This window comes from Vombatus ursinus, unplaced genomic scaffold (genome assembly GCF_900497805.2).
Source record: "Vombatus ursinus unplaced genomic scaffold, bare-nosed wombat genome assembly UNPS02003565.1, whole genome shotgun sequence".
In the NCBI taxonomy this organism is placed as follows: domain Eukaryota; kingdom Metazoa; phylum Chordata; class Mammalia; order Diprotodontia; family Vombatidae; genus Vombatus; species Vombatus ursinus.
The window spans coordinates 35,532-53,594 of record NW_020943343.1 but is presented as its reverse complement, the minus strand read 5'-3'; the positions used below and the strand labels follow the sequence as shown (position 1 = coordinate 53,594).

General features: G+C 40.1%; 1 pseudogene; it reads right to left on the bottom strand.

The window, feature by feature from the left end:
• Positions 1–13,860: 13,860 nt before the first annotated feature.
• LOC114052351 lies at positions 13,861–15,206 on the bottom strand (annotated as a pseudogene).
• Positions 15,207–18,063: the final 2,857 nt, after the last annotated feature.

Genomic DNA, 18,063 nt, shown 5'->3' with positions numbered 1-18,063 from the left:
TAAAAGCTCTGAGGTAACAGGTAACATTATTGAGATCTTTAAAGCCTGCAAAGCATCTTGTGTGTCTAAGGGTGGGGGTACATTCAGTCAATCCACCAATCAACTGCCCCAGCTCACTTAGCCCTGTTGACATTGCTATTCAGTCATGTCTGATTCTTCATGACCCCATTTGGGGTTCTCTTGGCAGAGGTACTGGAGTGGTTAGCCATTTCCTTCTCCAGCTCATTTTACAAATGAGGTAAACTCTGAGGTAACAGGTAATATCATTGAGATCTTCAAGGTTTGCAAAGTATCTTATGTGTCAAAGGGTGGGGATTGTTGTTGTTCAGTCATGTCTGACTCTTCATGACCCCATGGACCATAGCACACCAGGCTCTTCTACCCTCCACTGTCTCTCAAAGTTTGTCCAAGTTCATGTTCATTCTTTCCATGACACTATCGATCCATCTCATCCTCTGCCACCCCTTTTCCTTTTGCCTTAACTCTTTCTCAACATCAGGGTCTTTTTCAATGAGTCCCATTTTCTCATTATGTATCCAAAATATTTAAGCTTCAGCTTCAGTATTTGATCTTTTGGTGAATAGTTTGTACCAATTTTTTTAAATTATTGACTGATTTGACCTCCTTGTTGTCCAAGGGACTCTCAAAAGTCTTTTCCGCATCACAACTTGAAAGTATTGATTCTGCAGGCTCAGCTTTCTTTATAGTACAACTGTCATAGCCATATACTGCTACCGGAAAAACCATAGCATTGACTTACATGGAACTTTATCAGTAAGGTGATGTCTCTGCTTTTTAGTATACTGTCCAGATTTGCCATAGCTTTCCTTCCAAGGAGCAAGCATCTTTTAATTTCATGGCTGAAGTTGTCATCTGCAATGATCTTTGAGCCCAAGAATATAAAATCTGATACTGCTTCCACTTCTCCCTCTATTTGCCAGGAAGTGATGGGACCAGTTATCAAGATCTTAGGTTTTTTATGTTAAGCTTCAAGCTAGCTTTTACACTCTCCTTTTTTACCCTCATCAAGAAGCTTCTTAATTCCTCTTCACTTTCTGCCATCAGAGTGGTATCATCTGCATATCTGAGATTGTTGGTATTTCATCCGACTACCTTAATTCCAGCTTTTGATTCATCCAGCCTGGCATTTCACATGATGTACTCTGCATATAAGTTGAATAAACAAGGTGACAATAAACAGCCTTTTTTGTACTCCTTTCCCAATCTTATACCAATCAGTTGTTCCATGTACCATTCTAACTGTTGCTTCTTGGCCTGTGTACAGGTTTCTCAGGAGACAAGTAAGAAGACCTGGCACTCCCATCTCTTTGAGGACTTGCCACATTTTGTTGTGATCCACACAGTCAAAGGCTTTAGTGTAGTCAATGAAGCAGAAATAGATGGTTTTCTGCAACTCCCTTGCTTTCTCCACAATCCAGCAAATGTCGGCAATTTGGTCTCCAATTCTTCTGCCTCTTTGCAAACCAGCCTGCTCTTCTGGTAATTCTTGGTTCACATATTGCTGAAGTCTAGCTCAAAGAATCTTAAGCATAATCTTGCTCTTTTATCACATTATAACTGGCTTGTTGTGGTGCAGGGGCTTGTGTAGCTCAATGAAACTATGAGCTATACCAATGCATGGTTACCCAAGATGGACGGGTCATAGTGGAAAGTTCTAAAAAAAAATGATCCCCTGGAGAAGGAAATGGCAAATCACTCCAGTATCTTTGCCAAGAAAACCTCATGGACAGTATTAAAAGGGTGGGGGTGGATGGAGTCAATCTACCCATCAACCTCTCTACCCCACTTAGCTTCGTCCTCGCCTTTATTAGGGGAGATCACATTTCAGTTGAATCTATCAGGGGTGTGAAAAGGTGAGAACAAGGCCTGGTCCTCTCTGAAATTTCAGCTAGGTATAACAGGAAGTCAGTTCTTAAGGTTTGTGGGACTTGCTCATGCAAGGGGGGTTTGTACAAAACCCTCAGGCTAGTTTGGGACCAAGGCACTGGAGCCTCTGGATGTTAGGGGGGAGAAGCCTGCAGCCAAGCCCTGGAAAAGGAATCTCTTGGATGGGGGACACAGGTGATAGACAGCATAGACCTCAGTCTCCTCTGCCCCCTCCTCTTGAGTAGAGGAGTGAGTACCACAGGGCCAGAGAATTTTGACTTTTTATTTGACATCTTATCAATGTCCCCAGCTGATGGAAGTGTGGAGGACAGATCAGGCACCATGAGGAAAAGTAGATTCAAGTAGCCCAGCAAGAGAGATACATCATAATTCAGGGGGGCATCCTGGGGGCTCCACAAAAGATTTTCAGTAGCTTAGTGTCATCTTTTAGCTACATGTATTTGCTAAGTGTTAGCCCACTTTCCTCAGGACTCTATGTTCTGGTGGGAAGCTGTGTCATGGAATTGGAGGGAGAAGTAGGTTGTCTTGTACCAACTATATTACTACTGTAAATACCTATTTCTAAAAGGTAATTAAATCAGGTGGACTAATTAATATCAACTGATGATCATGGGAGAAGCACAATGTTGGGGCTTCATGAGACATGAATGCCCCTTCCCCCAACCTTTCAGGGATATCTCTAAAACCCTGAGGGGAGATACAGCAATGGCTCTCTGGGGACTTGACAGGCCAGTGTGAATGGGGGCCTAGAGAGTACCTGCAGAGACTGTACTACACACAATGTTTATTATCTCATTTGATGTGCCCACTTTCCAAGAGGGTATTACTGTTGCTATTTTACAAATGAGGAAACTGAGGTTCAAAGAGGTTAGCTGACTTACCCATGGTCACACAGCTGGTAAGTGGCAGAGGTGGGATTTGACCTCATGTTTCTTCATACCCCAAGTCTAGGGCCATCATTATTTCCACTAAATCATATTGTAGCTTTCTTTTTCCTTTTTTAAACAAAACAAAAAAAAGAGATACTTTTATATCAGTCATTTGCTGATATTCCTTTCCCAAACAGAACCGTCTCCTTTAATGAAGAAAAATAGTTAAGCAAAACTGACCCACAACCTGACTATATCTGAATGTGTATAAAATATTGCCTCCCAACCATGGTCTCCCCAAGGGAAATCAAAATTTGCCTTTTAAGTCTCCAAAAGAAAAAGTTTAGACTTTAGTTCCCATGTGATCAATCAGGCTGAAAACATAGCACATATAAGACAGGTTTTATTTTTACCTGGTGGAAAATACAAAGTACAAAGGATTTGTACTTGATCACAGTGCCTGGCATATACACAGCAGGCACTTAATAAATGCTTGATTGGTTGAGTCCATACAGAGTCAAGACAATTCTTCCTCCCTTTCCAGTGGTCTTGTCTATCTCCCCAGGGTCTATCTTTAGGCTGAGGTCTCCCATCCACCAAGGAGAAAGCCCCTGGGGTCAGCAGAATCCACTCCTCTCCCTCTGCTGGGGTCCACCTTCTCAGGGACTTAGATCTCCAGATTGAAGGCATTCACCTCCACCCCTTCCCAAATCATCCTTGCACTCTCTATTTTACAGGGCTATAGGGAGAAAAGCCCTTTGCAAACCTGAAAGCCTGGAGAAGTGAGAGCTATTGCCAGTCTTATTTCTCTCCTTAGGACTCTATGTTGGCATGGTGATGCTAGGGAGTGGCTCATTGATAGAAGTGGGTTTAGACAAGCTTCCACATGGGAGCCTGGGCAGCCTTCTGTTGGGTGAGGAATGGTCAGAAGGCTGTTCCTCCTTATCATAAGTTGTCCTAACAACCAGAGCCATGCATGCCAATCCAGTGCAAGGCAATTAATCCACAAGCATTTATTAAGCACCTAGTATTAGGTTCAGGAACTCTTCTAGGCACTGGGGATAGGAGCAATGAAGGAAACAACCTTTACTCACAAGATCCAATAAATCCTTTCTGATCTCCAGCCTTGATAACCCATCACAGAAATACACAGGTCACTGGCATGAAGCAAGGGCTTGGATAGAGAGTGGGGATGGCTCAGTGCAGCTCATCCCCACAGGGTGAAGAAACACAAGGCAGGGCCCACAGCCTCCTCCTGCCCTGGAAGATTCCCTCCTACTTCCTGGCCTGGTGTGGTCATTCCTGCAGCATGGCTGGGGGCAAAGGGAGCTGATGAACTACTCATTTCTTGAGAAACCAAGTGCTTTGGACCCCCATTTGAGGGGTGCTGACACAGGAAACAGCGAAGTTTGTCCACAAGGCTGACCTTTGAGGTGGGCAGGATAGGCATCTGTCTATACAGTGTGATTTCAGGGTACAGATAGTGCCCTCCCCTTCTACCATCCCCAAATCTCTCTAACACTGACCACTAAATCCCCCTCACTCACTGTGATGGAGTGGAAAGGCCTCTGGCTTTGGATGCAGAGTCAGCATGTATGGCCCCTGCCCCAGTTCTTCCCTTGGCTCCCCTTTCCTCCTTTGTCAGGTTGAATCAGAACCTCCCCCTTTTGCAGTGTAGAAGGGGGGCACAGTCTCTGCAACCTCAGGGGTCCCTAGGGTGGTCGCAGCCTTGGGCAGAAGGGGGCATGCTTTCAGTCCCCCTCCTCATTTCTTCTTACATGACTGAGCAGAATCAGACACTGCCACTTGTAGCAGGGGTGTGTGTATGTCTGGGAGAGGGAGGTGTGCTGGCAAAGTCTCTGGAGCAGTATGGCCCGAGGGCAGGAACCCAACTGTCAATTTGCCAGTTCTTGGGCCCAGGTGGCAATTGGAAGGCTTGTTGGGGAGGGGTGCTGAGTGATTGTTTTAAGGATTACTGTTCTCCAGGCCTCATTCAGCTCCATTTTACCTTGTTGGGATTCTCTCTTCTTTGTCCTGTGTAATAGGGTATAATTAATCTACGTGTGGTGCGTAATTGCTCTTTTCTAGAGGTTTTAGAAGCAAATCGGGTGGAAATGATGCAGTTTGAGGGGTTCAGGGACCCCCCAAGGACCAAAGACAGGAAAGGGTCGTCTGGAATGAATTTATGGACTCAAGCAATCTTTAAGTCAAGTTGGCAAAGGTTTATTGTTACACTATTCAGTGGGCAAAAGTTCTTAAGGAACCTGTGACCTTAGGGGGTATAATTAAAGTTTATAGAGGAAAAAATATAGTAAGACATGTGCCAACTATGCTAATTAGGTGATTCAGGGTGGGATTAGGGAGTGGTTAAGGAGTGGTCAATTCTTAAAGGAACATGCACCTTTTGTATCTACTGCTAGGCCTGTTTACCCAGAGTTTACCAGGAAAAGCCCAAGGGTTTGGGGGCGGGGGTGGCCTACAGGGAGGTATGGTTTTAGACCTCCTAAGTCACTAAGTTAACTAGTGGTCAGGACTGACTAAGGATTGTCCAGTCTGTCACTGATCAATGTCTTGTTTGACAAGATAGATGTGGGAAGTGTACATATGTCCTAAGTCTAAGATACACATAATGAGGAGTCCAGGATGCATATAATGAAGTAGGGAGTTGGTATAGATAGTCCAGTGGGTACCAAATATCTTTACGAGCCAGTACAAAGCCAGATCAAACTAATAATTCTTACAAGTGTGGTTTGTTACTGTACCAGGGAGAGAGATAAGTGTTTTGCTGGGGTACAGTCATGAGTAATTGCTAGGCATAACGTCCTTGGACTGGGGAGAAATTGCCAGAGATAGTATTTTTGAGGCTAAAGGGAAATATGGTCTTGGAATTGGGGTCCCAGCACAGGCACCCAAGCACCCCATCAAGAAAATAATCTGTCATCTAGTTGGTCCCATAATCCAGAACTCTTCCTGTTCCTTGGGGTTGAGGTATAATTCCCTACCTGAACAATATCCTAGTCCCATCTGTCAAGTCAGTCAGTCAGTCAGTCAACAAGCACTTATTAAGCATTTAGATGGCTCAGTAGATGGAGCACTCACCCTAGAGTCAAGAAGATGTGAGTTCAAATCCAGCTTCAGACATTTAGTGACTGTGGGCAAGTCAATTAACCTCTCTCAGCCTCAGTTTCTTCATGTGTAAAATGGGGATAATCATAGCACCTACTTCCCAGGGTTGCTGTAAGAAAAAAAGTGAGACAATATTTGTAAAATGATTAGCACAGTTCCCGGCACATAGGAGGCCCTTAATACATCCTTCCTTCCATGTATATAACAGATACAGTGCTAAGTGTGGGGAATACAAAGAAATGTGGAAATGTGGCACACTGGATAGAGTGTGAGCCTTGGAGTCAGGAAGACCTGAAGGTGAATGCTGCCTCAGACTTTGACCCTGGACAAGTTACTTAATCTCTCTGTGCCTTAAAATATTATATAAATAATAGCTCTTATTATTATGAAAATAGTCCCTGATCTTAAGGAGCTTGAGGGGAGACAGGGGAGACAACACAGAAACAACTAAATACAACAAGAGATGTGCTGGGCAAACAGGGGTTTCTCAGAGGAAAACACAACCCCGAAGAGGAATCAAGGAAAGGCTTTTTGTACAAGATGGGATTTTAGGTGGGACTTGAAGAAAGCCTGGGTGGCAAGTAGATGGAGATGAGGAGGGACAGAATCCCAGGCATGGTGGACAACCAGTGAAAATGCCCAGGGCTGTCCCTACATTTCCTGGCCAAGGCTCTGGCCTCTCTCCATCAAATGGAATTTGTCTTAAAAAGTTGATTAGAGAGACTTCTGGGTCATGTGAGCAACAAGATGGAGGACAAGGCATTTTTATTTGATTCCCACAACCTCTCAAATCTCTCCAAAATGGAAATTATTTATTGAAGATAAAATAACTTCAACTGTCTCTATAGTCTAGGACACTGAGAATCCAAAAGAAGGTTTAAAAAAACCATACACCCATGAACTGACCCTTACTGACCCTGAGCTCACTTAGCATGCCTCCTCTACCTTCCAGGCTACCACCAGTGAGGTAGAAGACCCAGGGACACAATATAGCTTACAACAAAACCCACCACTATGTCTTAATTCCCCCTCCCTCCTTCCAGTTCTGTGGAGACCCCAGCTCTAAACTGCAGAAATTTTTTTGGACAAGGACAGCAAGCTTGGCCACAGCCCTTTAGGAGCAAAAGCCTGCAACTATATCACTAGCAGTGTAAAGCTTTGAACTAGTGCCAGGCCAAAGAACTAAGGAACAGAGGGAGTGGGACAGGTCACTAGGATAGGTCACTGTGTGTGTTTGGGGTGGGGGTGGATGGGGGAGTTGGAGGAGTAGCACTCTACCAAGCCTGGGGGAAAGAGCATGGCATCCAGCTGGGGCCAGTTCTGATAACCCAAAAGTCAGCTAAGGGAGAGCTCTAGGCTGGTGTACTGTGAATTATGGGAAGAGGCTCAGACATTTTGATCCAGCTCCTAAAAAAATTATAATCATAGGGGAAAGAGAAAGTAAGTGATAAGGAAAATAAGTTGAAAAAATGACTGAAATTACCAAAAATTTCAGGAATAATAAAATTTAAGGATATTTAATATAAACAGACAAATCAGGAGGAAAAATGGTAACAGCAGAAGGAAATATGACATCCAGATGTAGTAAATGAATTCAAGCATCTATGAAGAAATACTGTAAAACCAAGCAAAATGATCCTGTACTTGATGAGAAAGGGATCCTATGGAATGTAAAGAGAACATGGAACTATAATACACTATACCTGAGTGAGTCAAAGAGAAATGTGTATTATGAGAGTAGAATTTATGGCCTGCACAATAAAAATAGTGAACAAAAAAGAAAAAATGGAATCTGCAATGGCAAGCCTCAATAAAGAAAAAAAAAGAGAACAATAAATTGGGAATGCAAATGCACAGATGTGAATGACCATCTAAAAGAAGAGAAGCAAAAAACAGTAACATGAAAATAAAATATGCTCACTATGCAAGCAAAACATACTAATCTCAAAGACAGGAAGTGTAGAGATAACTTAAGGATCATGGTCTCCCAAAAGAACATTAGAAGAGAAACAGATCAAATACTTCTCACATCTAAGGGTAGGAGATATATTCTTAACCAAACAAGACATATGGCAATTACAAAATATAAAAAGATATAACTTCAATTATTTGAAAGTGAAAAACTTCCCTGTTTGTTGACATGATGATTTACTTGGAAAACCCCAGGAAATCAGCAAAGAAACTGAGACAATTAATAGCTTCAGCAAAGTTGCAGGCTACAAAATAAAACCTCAAAGATCAACAGCATTTCTATATAACAAAACACAAGAAGCAATAGTAGAAAGGGACATCACATTCCAAACATCTACAAAATGCATAAAATATCTGGGGATCAACCTCCCAAAGCACACAAAAGACTTGTATAGATTCAATTACAAAACACTCTTTAAAGAATAAATCAACCTACGTAGCTGTAGGAACATTCAGTGCTAATGGCCAGCCTGTGCCAATATCATAAAAATGGCAATACTACCAAAATTAATTTACACTTTTAACGCTTTACCAATCAAATTACCAAGAGAATACTCGACAGAGCTTAATAAAATATTAATAAAATTCATTTGAAAAAAAACCCAGAAGATCTAGAATATCATAGAAAATAATGGAAAGAAATAAGGATAAAGGGGGAAATAGCACTTCCAGACCTCAAACCATATTATAAAGCAGAAGACATCAAAACCATTAGGTATTGGTTAAAAATGGAAAGATAGATCAATGGAACATATTAGACAAGGGAGATTCAGAAACAATAGAACACAAGAACCCAGTGTTTGATAAAGTGGAGAGCATATGTTAGCTAGGGAAAAACTCTCTATGTGATAAAAAAAAAACTATTTGGAAAACTGGCAGAAATTAGGCTTAGGCCAACATTTTATACTACATTACATAATCCATTTTCCATGGTTACAAGATCTTAATATTAAAGATCATACTATAAAAACATTGGAAGAGAAACAGATCATATACCTCTCATTGCTATGGGTAAGAGATGTATTCTTAATCAAATGAGATAGAGGTAAATACAAAAAATAAAATAGATTAATTACTTGAAATGGAAAAGCTTCTACACAAACAATATTAATGCAAAAGATAATAAGTTAAGTGGTCCAATAGAAAAATATTTATATCAAATTTCTCTGATAAGGGTTATATATCTAAGATACATACACACATATTCACAACCACATGAAAAAATGCTCCGAATAACTAATAACAAGAGAAATGCATAACGAAACAACCCTGAGGTTTCACTTCAAACCCTGTAAAATGGCAAAAATGACAAAAAATGGCAATAGTCATTGTTGTAGAAGTTGTAGAATGATAGGGACACTAATACATTGTTTGTGGAACTCTGAAGTGGTACAATCATTTTGGAAAACAATTTGGAATTATGCATATGTCATGACTAAAGTGTCCATACCCTTGGAACTAAGATTCTACTACTGGGCTTTTAACCCAAGGAAGCCTGATTGCTTTCCATATACTCCAAAATATTGATAGCAGCACTTTTTAAATTTATTTTTTATTAATTTATTTTGATTTATCAATAATCTCTTCCATATGCTTTTGAGTTTAAAATTTTTCTCCCCCTTCCTCCCCACCACCCTCCCCAAGATGGCGCACAATCTGATATAGGCTATACATTTACATTCATATTAAACATATTTTCACATTAGTGATGTTGTAAGTAGAAATTAAAACCAATAGGAGGAACCATCAGAAAGAGGAAACAAAACTCAACAGAAGAGGAAAAAAATAACAATTTGGCTTCCATTGTTCTTTCTTTGGGTGTGGATAGCATTTTCCATCACAAGGCCTCTGGAGATGTCTTAGATCCTTGTATTGCCAGGAAGGGTTAAGTTTATCAATATTAGTCTTCACACAATGTGGCTGTTATTGTGCACAACGTTCTCTTGGTTCTGCTCACCTCACTCAACATCAGACCATACAAGTCTTTCCAGGTTTTTCTGAAGTCCACCTACTCATCATTTCTTATAGTACGATAGTATTCCATCACATTCATATACCACAACTTGCTCAGCCATTCCCCAATGGATGGGCATCCTCTCAATTTCGATAGCAGCACTTTTTATGATAGCTAAGAATTGGAAGCAAAGTAGATGCCCATCCATTGGGAAGGGCTAAACAAATTGCGGTACATGAATTTAATGGAATACTACTGAGCTGTAAGAAATTATGTATGTGATGAATACAGAAAAGCATGAAAAGATCTATATGAACTGATGCAAAATGAAGTAAGCACAGGCAGGAAAACAATACACAATGACTACAACAATGTGAATAGAAGAAATAATGACCCACAAAAAAAATCAAAAATAAATGTTACAAATTATAAATTAAAAATTATAAATTATAAATTAAAATTATTATATAAATTATAAATTAAAATTATTATCTAACAGAACTTGAATGAAGAGATATGAGAAAACACTTCCAACCTACCCCTTTAGTGGAGGAGGGAGATCCAGAAGTATTACACATTGCACATCTTTTCCAAGTTTTTCAGTGTATCAGCTGTGCTGACTTTTTTCCCCTCTATTAATAATATTATTTGTCATATGGGATGGCTCTTGGGGAGGGGGGGAATACATGAAATAATCATGGTAATGTAAGAATCAGAAAATATCAATAAAAGCTTTAAAAAAAACAGAGTTGGAAGATATATCATATATATATATGCACACATATATATAGACAGAGAGACAGACACAGAGAGTACAGTTACTATGTGACAGACACTGTACTAAGTACTTTACAATTATTACGTCATTTGATCCTTGCAACAATCCTAGGATATAGTTACTATTATTATCCTATTTTACAGATGGAGGAATGGAGGCAAACAGAGGTTAAGTGACTTGCCAAGGATCACATAGCTAGTAAGTGTCTGACTTCAAGTTGGTCACTCTATCCACTGAGCCACATAGCTGTCCCTAGTATGAGGAACACCACAAATAAAGTCTGGTTAGCCACTTATCAGACATACAGTTTCAGTAACGATATCTGAGTTCTTACCTGAGTCTTCAAGGAATAGTAACAATCTCCATAATCCCTGGAAGTCAAACATTATTAATAAGGATTACATATGTTTTCCTGGAATCTTGCACATCTCATTAAAAGGGTCTTAAACTAAAAATGGAGGAAAGAGGGAGGAAAAAAGCATCCTATGTATGTTAGCCAAGTGCAGTAGCATAGCAAGTGGCAGATGCAATCCTGGGAAGCAGAAAAGAACTAGAGAACCTGTAATTCACCAGAGATAATCTCTAAGAAGACAGGCAGAAGTGAATCAGTCCATGATTGGAGGTGGCCATGCAAAAATGCAAAAAAAAAAAATGTAGGTAATAGGGTAATCTAGAGATGGTAATATAAGGAGGAAAATTTGGCCTTACATTACAGATGACCCTCAGACACTGACACTGTCTGTCCCCTTCTTCCCTTTGATACTTTCTTCTCTACTGGTTTTCTACCTACCCCTGACACTTGATCCCTCCTTCTCTATCACATTGACTGGATTTTCACCCAGGTCACACCCACTAATGGTGGTTGTTTTTCTAAGCATCTGCCCTGGGTTCTCTTCTCTTCTCCCTCTACACTATTTTGCTGGGTGATTCCGTCCACATCTATGGATTCAATTATCACCTCTATGCAGATGATTCTCATATCTTTTTAATCTAGCCCTAATCTCTCTCCAGGGCAGGTAGGTGGTACCAAGCCTAAAGTCAGGAAGACTCATCTTCCTGAGTTTAAATCTGGCTTCAGATACTTTCTAGTTATGTGACTCACCCTGGGCAAGTCCCTTAACTCTGTTTACCTCAGTTCCTCATCTATCAGATGAGCTGGAAAAGGACATGGTAAACCAATCCAGTATCTTTGCCAAGAAAACCCCAAATGGGGTCCCGAAGAATTGGACATGGCTGAAAAGACTGACAACAATCTCTCCTGACCTCCAGTCTAGCAGCTCCAACTGTCTTTTGAACATCTTGAATTACTTGGCCTATAGACATCTTAAACTCAAGATTCCAAAACTGAAGCCAGTGTCTTTCCTCCCAGCTCTCCTACTTTCACAATTCAACATTACTGTTGCAGGCAACAGCATTCTCCCAGTCACCCAGGCTTTCAACCTATGTGTCATCCTGAACTCCTTTCTTACACTTGTCCTGCATGTGCAATCTCTTGCAAATCCTATTGATTCTAACTTCATAATATCTCTCATATACATCCCCTTCCCTCCTAATGCTGGCACCACCCTGGTGCAGACCTTATCACCTCATGCCTAGACTATGGCAATAGCCTGCTGGTTGGTCTCACTGCCTCCAGTCTCTCCTAACTCCAATCCATCCTCCATTCAGCTGTCAACATCATCTTCCTAAACCACAGAATTAGGAAGCACCGTGTCACCAACCTATTCAATTAATCAAGTGGCTGCATATCATCTCCAAAATCAAGTATAACATCCTGTTTGGCTTTTAAAGCCTTTCATCACCAAGTCCCTTCCTTCCTGTTCAGTCTCCTTGCAATTTACTCCCTTCCATGGAGTCTAGGATTCAGTGACACTGACCCCTTTGCTCTTCCTCACACAGAGGAAGCTATTAGACTTGGCTGATATGTGTGGGAGGCTTTTTCCCTCTGTCTTCCCTCTATTTTTAGTTTAAGAACCTCCTAATAAGATGTGTAAGATTCCAGGTAAACATATATAACTCCTGTTAGCAATGTCTATCTTACAGGGATTATGGAGACTGTTACTATCCTTTGAAGACCAAGGTAAGAACTCAGCTATCATTCCTGAAACTCTACGTCTCAGACAAGTAATCACCTAGACTTTGCTTAAAGGCCTAGAGTGAGAACAAGGGAATGACCCCACCCCCCTGGGCAGTTCATTATACGTTTGGATAGTTCTAAAAGTTAGGATGCTTTTCCTGACATTGAGCCTAATATGCCTCTTGGCAATTTCCCTCATACCCCAACACCACTTGCAGAAAGAGACAAAGTAGAGAGAGAGAGAATTATAGGTCAATATTCCCAAATATAATAAATATAATAAACCATGTTAATCATACAATTTTAAAAACACACAATTATATAAACAGAGGATGAAGTGGCTTTTGACAAAATTCAGGAGTCTTTCCTGTCAAAAACACTAGAAACATAGGAATAAATGGAACGTTTCTTTGAAAGGAAGATTTATTTAACAAGTTTCGCTTGGTAAAACATGCCTAAAAAGAAATCACAACAAAATGAAAGATTTAAATCAAGGCCTCAGAATTTAATACAGACACCAAGGCCAAAATCCTAAAGCATATGTATTATGTCTCAAAATTGTCCCCACTAACTTAGAAGTAGAAAGCTTAAACACATATGCCTTACAGGATAATAAATGAAATAAACTAGAACAAACACGCCAAAGGTTTCACTTTTGAATCACAAAGCTCCTGCATCTGTTATACAAAAAAGCACGTCTCCCAACATGCATCACAAACAGTGTTCCATGTAATGTGATAAAAGAGTAACACTTCACACAAATGAAACTGTTTTAACTTAAATATGCTTATTGCTTAAGTATAAATCTATAATATAACTACCTTAAGAAAAGCTGAAATTGTTTAACAGTTATAGTCTTTTCTCAACTTGGGTATTATATTCTAGATGAATGTTGTTTTTTTTGTGTTCAAAAATAATGAACCTAGAGCACCGGCCCTGGATTCAGGAGGACCTGAGTTCAAATCCAGCCTCAGACACATAACACTCACTAGTTGTGTGACTCTGGGCAAGTCACTTAACCCCAAATGCCCTCACCAAGAAAAAAAAATAATGAACCTGAAGATTTCAAAACAATCCTGATTTCACTTACAGTAAGCATAAATCAAAAGCTTGTATTACAAAACTGTTAAACTGTTTGAAGTCCATCTTCAAAAAAAAAGTTGACCAAGAGTCAGGATTACATTCCACATCCATCACTCATACTGAATATGCCAGACATCCCTCTGATTCTGTTCAGTCACACAGATGCTCAGCTTTCACTACTGTAGCAGCTGCTATCTATAAAACTTGGTCATATCCACTCATGTGACTTTTGAGCACCATAGTCTCCTCCACAACCCCAAATCAGTTGCTGGCTTGCTGGACCACCATAACTGGACTGGTTTTACAAGCTCATGCCTCCCATCATTTAGCTACCATAAGCACCACCACTTACTCCTGCTGGAGAATTCAAGAAGAGTTCTACACATCTAGGCTGCATATTTGCTTTGTCGTTTGATGTAGATGCCATAGCATCTTTATGAGTAGCAAATTCAACATCGGCTTCTCCAGTCAGTCTGCTACGAGGTCTGATTTCAATATGTATCCAGACAGGGTTGAGTGATGAAAAAATTTGTAAAAATCATTTTCAGTGGCTCTGTAAGGTACTCCTCTCCTATGTACACAATGGCCTGTTGTACTCTGGAAAGTGGACTCACCACCTTCCTATCTATGATGAAACATTACTGGAAAATAGTCATTGAGGTCTCTTCCAAATCTATCCTACTCATAAGCCACATCCACCATCATATATATTTTAGTCATATTTTAGCCCCCACCCAGGAGCTATGCCTCATTCTTTCAAACCCAGCTCCTTTACCAATGCTGTAATAGCCTCTGCCAGCCTCAGGCCTGTCATAAGGACCTGGCTGCTGAGTAGCCATTAGTTTTCGAGGACAATTATAATAAATACGAATTTCTACCCAGCTGTTCTTAAAGATTTCAATGTATCTGTGCCATATTCTCTCCTTCTGTTTCTTTAGAGCCTTTTTGACTATTTCCTGTGAAGCGCACTGCACAAAGGCCTCCTCTGTACTCCTCCCCTGGAAGTCCACGAGCAATGTTATCCCACTTTGCACAATTTCCTACTCTGAACAAAACTGAACAATTTCTTCCTTACTACAACCAAATGGGAATCATTTAAGGCACCTAAAGTCAGCATTAGCAGTGCCAGGACTATTTGGACCAGTATGCATCAACACCCAATTGATTTCAGTTTGTTTGACTTGAATACTTCAACATATCTGTGTCCATAGTTTCTCTGTCTTTTTTCAGTGCCAATTTGACTTCACCTTCTGATTCAAGTTCAACAACTGCTTCTCCACTTAGTCAGCTTTCTCGGGTATAAATGAAAAGAATGCCTGATGCCCCATTTTGAATGTTGCTTTCCAAGAAGAATCATTGGATGTCATTGGCCAAGCAAGACCAGGGCAAACCTGGGACTTTAACCACAAATCCTTGTCTGCCTTTGGTGCTCAGCATCATCTTCAATCAGTGAAGGTGGCTTGATACTTGACTTCAGTGTGGCTATAAAGAAATGGAACTTTTCTTAATAAATTAAATATAATTTATCTAAAATCAAGAGCAGACATTACATGGAATAGAGAAAGGTTAGAAGCGTTTCCAATAAGATTAGAGAAAGAGCAAAGCAAAGATGCCTATTATAATCACTACTATTTAGTATAGTCCTAGAAATCCTAGCAATAGCAATAAAATAAGAAAGACCAAATGAAGGAATAAGCTATAAATATAAAGAAGAAACAAAATTACAGTTCTTTGCAGATGATAAGAAAATTTACTTAGAAAATCCTAAAAAGTCAGTCAAAAATTAAATTAAATAATTCAGCAAAGTTTCAGGATATAAAATAAATCCCCACAAACTAGCAGTATTCCGGTAAACAAACCAATCAGGAAGAGCTAGAAAGAGAAATTCCATTCAAAATAGCTACAGAAGTTATAAAAGATGTGGAAATGTATCTACCAAAATATTCCAGGAACTATATGAATCCAACTATAAAACACTCTTTGCAGAAATACAGACTTAAATAATTGGAGAAATATTACTTGCTCATGAATAGGTTGAGCCAATATAAAAATAATACTACTTAAATTAATTTACTTCTTAAATGTCATCATAAATTATGAAAGCCTTATTTTATAGAACAAGAAAAATAATTTTGAAATTCATGTAGAAGAATAAAAAGTCAAGAACCTCAAGGCTAATAATAAAAAAAAATGGCAAGGAAAGGGAGGTCTATCAGTAACAGACCTCAAACTATACTACAAAGCAGGGAATATTCAAACAATTTGGTACCTGTTAAAAAATAGATCAATAAGTGGAACAGATGAGATGCACAACACATAGAAGCAAACACAGTATCATAGTGTTCAATAAACCCAAAGACCCCAGTTACAAGGAAATGACTGATAAGAACTTCTGGGAAAATTGGAAATTTGACAGAAATTGGGTATGGGATAACAAATTAGAGGAGCAAGGAAGAAATGACCTTTCAAGTCTATGGATTGACGAAGAGTTTATGACTATGTAAGCAATAGAGTAGATCCCAAAAAATAAAATGGACAATTTTAATTATATAAAATCAAAAAGCTTTTGCATAAACTAACCTAATTCAGTTAAAATGAGAAGGAAAACATGTAAGTGGGAAAAAAATCTTTGCTGTAAATTGCTCTGATAAATTTATCATATCCATGATGCAAACAGAGTTGATTCCTCATCTCCAACATCCATGGGGAAAAAGAGAAATGTCATTCCATCAAGTACCAGATTCCTACTTCCCAGGAAAGAGGAGAAAGGCAATTCCATTAAGTCTCTAGATTGGTCTCTTGACTTGGGAGGAGAATAACACCATGCCTTCCACTCACAGAATTTGTCCCTTTGCCTGAACTGTCTAAGGTCCTAAGGGAATTCCACCCTGAGGGTATACATCTCTGGACAATAAAAACTACCTGATATCATTCCTCAATGATTAACAACCTTAACCCTGGTCATATCCTCTCCATCCCACTGATTCTGAAACACTGCCCCCCCCATCACTCAAAATTAGTTCTCTATGCCCCCTTCTTCACCCCACCACTCATTCCTCAATGCAACCCCTCAATGTCCCACTCTAAAGCTCCCCACTTCTTCCACTGTGCCTTCTGGAATGCCAGCTCCATAGGTAACAAACTTGCTTACTGTAAATCTTTCCCTTTCCCAGTCTGAGATCACCTGGCTCCCTCTTCATGATGCAGCCTCCCCGGCCTCCATTTCAAACACTGGCTACACTTTCACTCATTCAACCTACTGACTTGTTAAGAAAGAACAGTTGGAATACTTCTTGTTTTCCACTGTCACTTCTAGGCTCTCCTTCTACCACTGTCACTCAACAACTTGTCCTCTGAAGTCAATCAATCCATATTTACCACGCAATGAAAAATTTGGTAGTTATTGTCTACAGACCTCCAGGATACTCCCCTGCTTCCCATAATGAGTTCAGTGCCTCGCTCATAGTCTTTCCTTTCCAACTTTCACCCATGCATATATGTTGGTAGTCTCTCCAACACCCTAACCTCACAGATTTCCTCAATTTACTCATTTCACACGACTTACTTCCTCACCTCAGTTACACACAAAGAAGGTCGTACCCTTGATCTTGCCATCACCCATAAATAAGACACTTCCATGTTCAAAAACTATGAAATGCCCTCATCTGATCAGGACCTATTTTCATTCTTCCTCTCCCTCTGCCTTGCAACCCCAAACCTATCAGAACCCCCAATCCCTCAACCTCTCAGTTCTTTCTCAGAACATCACCCCTTCACTAGCTACACTCTTCTCTCTTCTCCATCCTGACCCTTTGGTGAACTAGTTGAACTTTAAACTGTCCTCTTCTCTCGAATCTCTTGCACGCTTATCCTCTTCCTAATCTTTCTCTGTCAAGCCTCAGCTTTGGATCACTCCCATCATCCATTGCCTTTGCTCCTTCACCCATGCTGCTGAGTGAAGGTGGAGAAAAATTAGGAAATGATGATGACTGAGTCCTCTAAAATTTTATGTTACATAACCTCAATTGGGTTCTCCCTGCATCAAGGCAATTCTTTTTACACCTCCCTAATTAACTCATGATCCCATTTACCACAAAAGCTATTACAGGGGCAGTAGGCGGCGCAGTGGATAGAGCACTGGCCCTGGAGTCAGGAGGACCTGAGTTCAAATCCATCCTCACACACATAACACTTACTAGCTGTGTGACCCTGGGCAAGTTGCTTAACCCCATTGCCTAGCCAAAAAAAAAAAAAGCTATTACAAACTTTTTCATCTCTCCTCAAACCTCTCACAGTT